The following is a 10,728-nucleotide window of genomic DNA, read 5'->3' on the forward strand; positions in this document are numbered from 1 at the left end:
TTTCTTTTTTCTTGTCTTGTCTTTTCTTTTCTTTTCTCTTTTCTCTTTTCTTTTCTTTTCTTTTCTTTTCTTTTCTTTTCTTTTCTTTTCTTTTTTTTCTCCTCTCCCCTCCCCTCCCTTCCTCTCCTCCCCTCCCCTCCTTTCCTTTCCTTTCCTTTCCTTTCCTTTCCTTTCCTTTCCTTTCCCTTCCTCTCCTCTCCTCTCCTCTCCTCTCCTCTCCTCTCCTCTCCTTTTCTTTCCTTTTCTTCTTTTACATATGGAACCCTTCACAAATTTGTGTATCATCCTTGCACAAGGGCTATACAAAATTCTGTATCATTCCAATTTTAGTATACATGCTGCTGAAGCAAGCACTATTGACATAATTTTCTACATACAGATTTGTAATCTATTCTATAATTTAAACAAAATTTTAGGATAGTTTTTTCTATGTGTTTAATGTTCAATTTATTTTAAAAGGTGCGTAAAATTTTATTATGTGGAGATACCAGTGTGTGTGTGTGTGTGTGTGTGTGTGCGCGCGCGCGTGTGTGTGACCTCCACCTCCATCATTTATTCCAGAATTTTTTTCTATTTGAAAGATAAGTTTTAAACATTTTTAGATAAAGTCTTTCCATTAAATTGTAAAGAATTACCTTCTTAGGAGGGATGCTTAGAAGTACTAACATGCGGAAGGTCCATCTGCTTTCTATAAATCTTTCACCAGTTTATACTCTCCCACTAGTGTGTGAGAATGCCTGCCTCACTTCAGTTTTGCCAGTAATGAGTCCTATAGACCAAATATTTGACAATAGCAGGCTCGAAAAGTCATTGGATAATTTAAAAAAGCCAGTTAAAATAGGAAGCATAAAACTTTTTTATATAAACTTGAAGTGCATATATGTACATTAACTTGCCTGTGTTGATTTAGAGCCAAGGGCTTTGATTTATCTCTTTGCTGTCACCTGTCTTGTATAAACTACATCCATTTTACATCGCTGTAATTTTCAGTTTTTGTTTTTTTTTTCAAATGAAGCAAGAAATCAAGGATAGTGACAAAAAACTTCTGACCTTTGAAGGAAAAAAGTTACCTTTATTTGTGTGTGTGTGTTGTTTCATCCAAATTGGTCTTGACATAAGTTGTATTAGGTAGTTCACCTTTACTCGTTTCAAAGCATGCAATTGAATGGATTAGCTAGCTTTTCAAGGGAGGGTAAATACAGCTAGGTGGTCTTCATGATCTTTTTATTTAGTGATGAACATACCCTATATCCCATTATTTTTGGAGTAGAAACTCCAATGTAAAGTACAGTAAGATAAACGCTAAAAATGATATCCAGAAGGCCTCTTGTCTTTGTGTTATTGGGCACACAGCACAGTCTTGACTTGGGCAGATGGCTATGGTAAGAGCTTTGAGTCTGTACCTACTACAAGAGGTATTCTCTTACTTTTCATCATAAATACGTTCAAAACTGATAATATATGTGAATACCATTATTTTCTGTAAAAATACTCTCTGGTACAAAGTTCTATGCATAATAATATATATTAAAAGACACACTGCCCACCTACACTTCATTGTGAAAGTCCGATAAAAGATCAACAATTCACTCTACTTGGAAGTAATCAACTTACTTATTATTCTCTGACATTTAAAAATATTTAAAGGGTATTGCGAATATTGCTGCAATAAACAGAGTGGCTCATATATCTTTTTTGAGTTAGTGATGTGTCCATTGATATACCAGTAGAGAATGAGGACGTAGTGTGTGTATATGTATATATATATATCTATACATATCTATATATACATATCTATATATATATACATATACATGTCTATATATACATATACATATGTACATACACATATACATATCTATATATACATATACACATATACATATCTATATATACATATACACACTACACAGTCATAAAAAAGATGAGATCATGCCACTTGTGATAATGTGGATGGATCCAGAGAGTATTAATCTAAGTCAAATAAGTTAGAATCAGAAAGACAAACACCATATGAGTTCATTTATATGTGAAATCTAAAAAACAAAATAAATGCATAAACAAACAAACAAAAAGCAGAATCATACCTCTAAACAAAGAGAACAAACCAATACTCAGCAGAGGGGAGGGAATGGGGTATTAGGCAAAATGGGTGAAAGGCAGAGGGAGATACAGGCTTTCAGTTACGAAATGAATAAATCACAGGAATAAAAGGCACAGCATAAGGAAAATAATAAATAACATTGTGATAGTGTTGTATGGTGCCCAAAGGTAGCCACACTTGTGATGAACAATTTTATTTACTAAAATTATTTAAAGAGATTGTTAATTATTGCCAGGAGAAATGAGAAACTCTGTTTTAAAAATACTTTTGCCTATAACCAGAAAGTTTAGATTTTAAGAGTACTTAAAACTTTCTATATTTTACTGCTTAAGCCTGAACCATTCTATTTTTTAATTAAAATTCTATGTTTTAAAATCCTTTCTTTTAAGCTGATGTTTTTTTATTTTGAGTGCGAGGTAGAGACCAAATGCAGTAGGGGTGGAGAGAGAGGGAAACAGAATCCCAAGCAGGTTCCGTGCTGTCAGTGCAGAGCTGGATGCAGGGCTCAAACTCACAAACCACGAGATCATGACCTGAGCCAAAGTCAAGAGCCAGACACTTAACTGACTGAGCCACCCAAGCATCCCTCTAAATTCTTATATTATTGATCAAGGTTAACTTTTATTGATATATGTGGATATGAAAGAAGAAAAACATAACTTTTAGCATTATATGGATTCAAAAATTTAATATTTAAAAAAAATTTCCCCACTTGTGCTTTATTTGTACCGAAACCCAAATGCTGAATGACTAATTGCAATTATTTTCTCAGCAAGATCTTTTAAATATTTTCGGTAACTCATTTAACCACAAAAGAATGACAAGAAAGGTAAGTAGTGGAACTATTTATTCTTAAGCACTTATAAGTATAAATTTCATTATTAATTCCGAATACTTTCTGGTAGCATTTTTCAGAAGATCATCCAGATCTTTCAGAACTTGAAGTTCTGATCGACTTTCTTTTGCCTTATATCTATAGTCTTTTTACTAAGGGACGATCTAGAGTATTATTTATTTTTATGCATTCTGTTATTCCTGTTAAATGTAAATACCTGAGTAAAATGAGGAAAATGACAGTGCTGAGCTGGCCAGATGCCCTGACCATTCCCCTGCAAGAAGTTGCTAGGTATGAGGAGGAACACAGTGGCCAAAAACATGGGCCAAGACAAATCCCTCTCCCTGGAGAAAGGCCACCGAGATGAGCGCTGCAACCAGACTTCCGGGACTGCATCCTACTTCATCCTTAAGGATGACGGTGATGGCGGTGACGATGACGATGACCAAGACCGCTGGCACTGAGGAACTGTTATTAAACTGCAAGCCCCCAGCTAAAGGCTGTACAGCATTATGCCGTTGCGGGTCTCACAGCAACTTCGTGGATAAGACATGGATGAGGAAATTAATGATCGGAAAGACTAAGTACCTTGCCCAGTGTCTCACACGGAGCTGGCGATAGACCCAGAATTCTCATGGATTTTTGAGACCACACTCTTCTCGTTTCTCACTCTCTGTGTCTTCCAGCACATCATCATCTTCTGCCAGGTTTTAGAAGCCGAAATGCCTCCAGACTTGGTTCTGAGCCCCCTTTCCTCACTCTCTATCTCCATCAAGGTAGGTTCAATGATTGACTGTGGACTAATAACTTCAAAGTGAAAAAGTCTCCCTCGATTTTATCTTTTTAGCTCCAAGTACATTTATCCCATGGTCATTGTGAAGATAGAATACATAGAAATTCATGACACTTGCGAGTATGTTACCTTATATGACAAAAGAGAATTTACAATTGTTATTAAAGATTTTGAAAAAAGGGAGATTATTCTGGGTTATCTGGTGTGCCCATTATAATTATAAGAGTCCTGATATAAGGGAGGCAAGAGTGTCAAAATCAGAGACAGATGATGGGATGATGGAGGCAGAGCTTGGAATGAAGGGCTTTGAAGATGAAGAAAGGGGCCTGAGCCAAGGAGTACAGGGGGCCTCCAGGACCTGGAAAAGGCAAGAAGGTGAGTTCTTCTCTGAAGTGTCCACAAGGAACAAAGCCCTGCCAATACCTTGATTTTAGCTTGGTGAGACCCATTTTGGACTTCTTTGTGTTCTTTTAAGCCACTAAGTTTGTGGTAATTTGTTACGACAGCAATAGAAAGCTTATAGTCTTAGAAACGATAACTTGTACTTACATGCTTCAGTCATATACTACTTAATATGTTAAACTAATGCCAAACAGTAACTTTCGTACAGTAAGGAACAATTCTTATATCTCAGTTTTGTAAACTCTTTATTATGCTTCTTCTCGTGACATTGGCCAACACAGATCCTCTTTTTGTGTGTCTTAAATTTTAATTTTTAAATGGACATTAACTGGGGCCCTCTGCTGGCTCGGTTGGCTGAGCATCTGACTTGATTTTGGCTCAGGTCATGATCTCCTGGTTTGTGGGATGGAGCGAGCCCTGTGTTGGGACTGTCAGCACAGAGCCCGCTTGGGATTCTCTCTCTCTCTCCCTCTCTCTCTGCTCCTACCGCACTCATGTGCATGCTCAATCTCTCTCTCAACATAAACACTAAAAACATAATATAAATAAGAGGATATTAAGTTATGAAAACTTAATCATTATAGTCTTAAAGTGTTGTAGAATACTTCTATGAATTAAACTGCTTACGTTTCAAAATAATTCAAGGAGAAATGAGATCTTGCAGAGGTATTTGTTTGTCAGAACAGATTTTAATTATAACCAGAATGTGAATAGTGAGCAGATTCTCCAGCATATTTAAAAATCACTTGTTCTTGGGGCATCTGGATGGCTCAGTCGGTTGGGCAGCATGGGTCATGATCCCATGGTCTGTGGGTTCAAGCCCTGTGTCGGGTTCTGTGCTGGCAGCTCAGAGCCTGGAGCCTGCTTCAGATTCAGTGTCTCCCTCTCTCTCTTCTCCTCCCCCCATTGTGTTCTATCAAACATAAATATACATTAAAAAATTTTTTTAAAGTCAATTATTCTTGTACTTGACAGTCAATAAGAAAAAGGAGGACTTTAAAATGTGAAGAATTTTGTAAGGAAGATAGTGATAGTGAGAAATTATTAAGAAAAATATTCAAAAGAAAAAAAAAAAGAAAAATATTCAGACCCAGAAGACTCAACACAATATTGAAGGACAAAAACAAAATTGGAGAACTGATGTTATCTGACTTCAAGATTTACTACTACTATAAAGCCACAACAACCCAGACAGTGTGGTACTGGTGAAAAACACAGACAAATAGGTCAGTGGAACACAACAGAGAACTCAGAAATACATTTACATTCATACAGTCAACGGATATTTTACAAAGGAGCAAAAAGCAATACAACAGAGCAAAGATATTTTTCTTAACAAATGGTGTGGGAACAACTAGACATCCACGTGTAAAAAAAAATCTAGACGCATAATACACATCCTTCATAAACATTAATCAAAATGTAGCTATGCTTAAGTATAAAATACGAAATTATAAAACTCCCAAAATATAACAGAGGAGAAAAAGACAATACCTGAGGCACAATTCATGAAAGGAATAGTGGATAAGCTGGACTTACTTAAATCAAAACCTCTGCTCTGCTAAGGACAACGTCAAGAAGACAAACCACAGACTGTGAGAAAATATTTGCAAAAGACACATCTGATAAAGAATTATTGTCCAAAATATGCAAAGAACACTTAAAACTCAACAATGAGAAAGCAAGCAATCCAATTTAAAAATGGGCCAAAGACCTTAACAGACACTTTAACAAATAAAATGTAGTAATGGAGAATAAGTACCTGAAAATGTGATTTGCATCGTATGTCATTAGGGAAATGAAAATTAAAACACAAAAAACCCTGAGAAACTCCTACCCACCTATTAGAAGGACCAAAATCCAGAACATCCAGTACCAAATACTGAGGATATGGCACAACAAGAACTCTCATACATTGCTGCTGGGGATGCTAATAATATAGCCACTTTGGAAGACAGTGTGGTGATTTCTTGTAAAACTAAACTTACTATATGATCCTATAATCACGTTTATTGGTATTTTCCCAGAGAAGTTGAAAACTTTTGTCCATACAAATATCTGCACATGGATCTTTATGGCACTTGCATCTGTAATTTCCAAAATTCGAAAGCAACGAAGATGTCCTTCGGTAGGTGACTTGATAAACAAAATGGCACCTGAGAAATGAGCTATCAAGACACAAAAAGACATGGAGAAACTTAAGTGCATATTATTAAGTGAAATAAGCCAATCTCAAATGGCTGCATACTGTATATTCCAACTATGTGACGTTTTGGAAAAGGCCACATCGTGGAAACAATAAAAAGATTAGTGGTTGCCGAAGGTGTGTGTCTAGGGGGAGAGATGAATAGTCAGAGCAGGGAGAATTTTTATGGCAGTGAAAATACTCTATGTGACATTGTAATGATGGATATGTATCATTGCACACCTTTCCAAACCCACTAATACAGTGAACTTGAGGGTAAGCTACAGACTTTGGATGATTATGATGTGTCAGTGCAGGTTCATTGTTGGTTAAAATGTACCATTCTGGTGAGTGATATTGATGATCGATCAGAGAGGCTATACAGGTATGGCAAATCTCTTTACTTCCTTCTCAATTGTATTTTAAATCTAAAACTGTTCTAAAAATTTAAATAAAGAAAAAATATTCATGGAAGAATTTATATTTCAAAGTCTTCTGAAATAATTGTCCAGGAAAAAATTTTAATGTTTCCTATTTTCATCCTCTAAAAGCAATTGAGATGTTTGTTGGTTTTTTTGGGGGGGGGGTAGCTGAGTTGTAGTTCTATCCATATAAGAAATAGCAAGCCATAACCCAGAAGTTTACTTCTAGCCCTATGATTAGATCCAATTTATATGTAATGGAGATTTTACATCAATTAACACCTAGTGCAGAATGAAAGCAATTTTTATAATAAAGTTTATTTATTTATTGTGATAGAGAGAGTGCCCATGAGCAGGGGAGGGGCAGAGAGAGAGGAAGAGAGAGAATCCCAAGCAGGCTCCATGTTTTCCAGTATAGAGCCTGATGCCGGGCTCCATCCCACAAACTGTGAGATCGTGACCTGAACTGAAATGAGTCAGACACATACCCAACTGAGCCACTCAGGCTCCCCAAATGAGAGCAATATCAACTTGACCTCCACTCTGTGAATAATTTTAAAAGCAGAGTGATTTATTTATTTATTTTTCAACGTTTATTTATTTTTGGGACAGAGAGAGACAGAGCATGAACGGGGGAGGGGCAGAGAGAGAGGGAGACACAGAATCGGAAACAGGCTCCAGGCTCCGAGCCATCAGCCCAGAGCCTGACGCGGGGCTCGGACTCACGGACCGCGAGATCGTGACCTGGCTGAAGTCGGATGCTTAACTGACTGCGCCACCCAGGCGCCCCAAAAGCAGAGTGATTTAAATGTTAAAACCAATTATTGGTGTTACTTAACCCCAAAACATCATATAATAGGTAGTGGCTTAATGATGAAAGCATGAAAAATAAAGCTGACCAGATACGTGAGTTTTTAAAATTGCTGGTGTATAAAGCTTCTGGCTCCTGTATACAAATTAATTACAGTTATTTGTCTGATATATTCGATTCATTAGTGGTACTTACAGAATTATGTATTTTTATGATTTAACAGGGAAAAATCATCCTGTTTCAATGCATAAATTCTTACTTACCTTCATTCTCTAAATACACTAAAATAGTGAAAACATCCAACTACTTTAAATAATGGATTTAAGTTTTTTGCAATTGTATTGGAGGTGAATGAGCTTCTGTCTCTAAAATTGCGTATATTTATCTGCTTTCTTACATTTCCCCATTTATACTGAATGTGTTTGTGTTAAAACAACTTATTATAGTTGAGCAATAATTGCTTTGAAGGCACAATCTGAGATTAGACATTTTCAATTAAATATGAATTTTCAGCAGGGACAAATTATCCAAAATTGATTAAATAGATATGATATTAACTTTTACTTCTCAATTTCAATCCTTCATTAAAAAGCATGTGAAGAATTACTGACATAAAAATGCAAAACATATCTGTACACGAGAACTTGAACTTGTATTCATACACACGCATGTAGATTTGTATACGCCAAGTTTATGTATAGAGTTACATAAATATGTATGCATGTAAATGTGTTTTATTTTAAATATACAAAGAATTTATAATCAACTAATCACTGGTCAAATAAAAATACTTGATAAGTACATAATTAAACAATATTGATATATTCAAGTGTGCTCATTGTTCTTGTAATAATTATGACCTGCATGACACTTAGTTTCCCCTATGTCATAACTCCTACATTTATAACATTTTAATTTTTTAATTCTCTCAATAATTACAAGAAATATATTCAAATATAGACTGGATTTAAAAAAATAATTAGAAGGCAATAAAGATCTGAAGAAAAATGTATCAAATACATAAATATCTATCTTCCTTAAAATATCTGCATCATTCACATACATAATAGAAAAACAATCATATCAGTAGACAAATGAACAGAAGACACAAATGAACAGTTTATAAGTACAGAATTTGTTTTGACCATCCTTAAAGAAAGAGAATCATACGGGCACTTGGGTGGCTGAACCGGTTCATGTCTCTGACTGATTTCAGCTCAGGTCATGATCTCAAGGTTTGGGAGTTCCGGCTCTGGGTAGAGTTCTGTGCTGACAGCATTGTGTCTGCTTGGGATTCTCTGTTTCCTCTCTTTATGCCTCTCCCCCACTCATTCTCTCTCTCTCTCTCTCAAAAATAAAAAAAATAATAAAAACAAAACAAGGAATAGAATCCTAGTAAGATCATTCACCCAAGCCAAGTTTCGCCCATGAATTTCTAGTAGATGCCAGGTGGCAACATAAAACACTGTTGAAGGTTCATGTTTGTGGTAACAACTTTCCATTTCAGAGCCATCAGAGCCTTACTGTTGTTGTAATGAAAAAGGAAGTAAGCACATAGCAGAGCAGGTAGCTTTTCTGGTAATTTGGCTTTTGCTGTTGTTTTCCAGCTTAGAGACTGTTGGTAAGCAATGCCAGATACCCATACACCATTGCCCATTGCTACTCTACATTTTCAAAGACATTAGTAAATATTAGTGGCTTCCAGTGGGAATAATAATTCAATCAAAATAAGCCAGATCCTAAAGCTATTTCTTTATTTTGTGAATTTTCCAGAGCTTCTAAAGCTTCTCTTCGAGCAGTTTTAACATTCAACCTTACATAAAGTACTTCAATAGCTTAGCTTACCTTTCCATTGAGCGTATGTTTCACTGTCAGTTTGGGGAACAGTAAAAAAATTAGCTATTTGTTACAAATACCTGTGATGTGCCAGACACTGTGCTAAATGATGTACCTGTATTATTTCATCCAATCTTCCTAGTAGTCCTATAAGGTGTGTACATACACAATTTTTTTTTTTTTTTTTTTTTTTTTTTTTTTTTTTTGCCAATGAAGAATGTGACGCATCGACTGCTCAGATTTACACAACTGGTAAGTGTAGAGCTGGACGGTCAGATTCCAGATCTGACACACCATTGTAGTCCTCTGGTACCATGAATCCACTCGCACAAATAGAAAAGCTATTCAAACAGAGGTTTGATGAACTTCATCAAGAGTCAGGCCGAGTCAAGCCAGTTCTTAAGACATCCGTATTCCAGTGCTCACATTCTTAATCACTACCCCATCCCCCCTCTTAATTTACGTATTCTTCCCTGGGAAGAGGAATTAGTGACCAAGCTAGCTTGTAATGCTAAGACACATTTAACATTTCCGAACTAATCACATCAGTTTGTTCTGAATAGAAACATGAGCAAATATCTGAATTTCTTCCTCTAGGATACCCTAAGAGAAAGACTTATTGAAATGTTTTTTTTAATTAACTTTTGATTAATGTTTATTTATTTTTGACAGAGAGAGAGAGACAGACAGACGGACAGAGCATGAGCATGAGAAGGGGAGGGGCAGAGAGAGAGGGAGACACAGAATCGGAAGCAGGCTCCAGGCTCTGAGCCATCAGCCCAGAGCCTGACGCGGGGCTCAAACTGTGAGATCATGACCTGAGCTGAAGTCAATGCTTAACTGACTGAACCACCCAGGCGCCCCTGAAATGTTTAAAAACAAAACAAAACAAAACATAGAAACATCCTTAATTTTAAGTTTACTTATTTATATTAACAAAGTTAATCACACCTTCAAATTTAAACCCTGTTGTCACAGGTTCAGAATTATTTCCCATGCATTATTGTGCCAAAAATTACATGGGGAAATTTGTCTCCCATGAAGTTTTTTGGAAGATTTAAAGTTATAGAGTAGCTACATCCTGATAGAGGCATTTGTGAACGTATTACCAGAATCATTGGTTGTTGTTGTTGTTGTTTAACTTCCCCGTGGGAATATGTTAGAGAAGGAGTAGGGTAAAACTATCAATCTAAATAATCTACCTTAGGATAATATACTTAAAAAAAAATGGTAGTTATGCAAAAAATGTTCCTAGCCAAGTATCTCAGCATCATGAGCCACTGTGTAGTTCCATGTTTAGGATATCTGACATATGAGGTTTATGAGGTTTTATGAGGTTT

At 36.1% G+C, this 10,728-nt stretch overlaps 1 non-coding gene across 1 annotated transcript; it reads right to left on the reverse strand.

The window, feature by feature from the left end:
• Positions 1 to 250: 250 nt before the first annotated feature.
• LOC122479254 lies at positions 251 to 354 on the reverse strand. The gene has a single exon (XR_006296311.1). It is a non-coding gene; the product is annotated as a U6 spliceosomal RNA (small nuclear RNA).
• Between the last annotated feature and the right edge of the window lie 10,374 nt (positions 355 to 10,728).

The sequence above is a fragment of the Prionailurus bengalensis genome, chromosome B1 (genome assembly GCF_016509475.1).
Source record: "Prionailurus bengalensis isolate Pbe53 chromosome B1, Fcat_Pben_1.1_paternal_pri, whole genome shotgun sequence".
Taxonomy (NCBI): domain Eukaryota; kingdom Metazoa; phylum Chordata; class Mammalia; order Carnivora; family Felidae; genus Prionailurus; species Prionailurus bengalensis.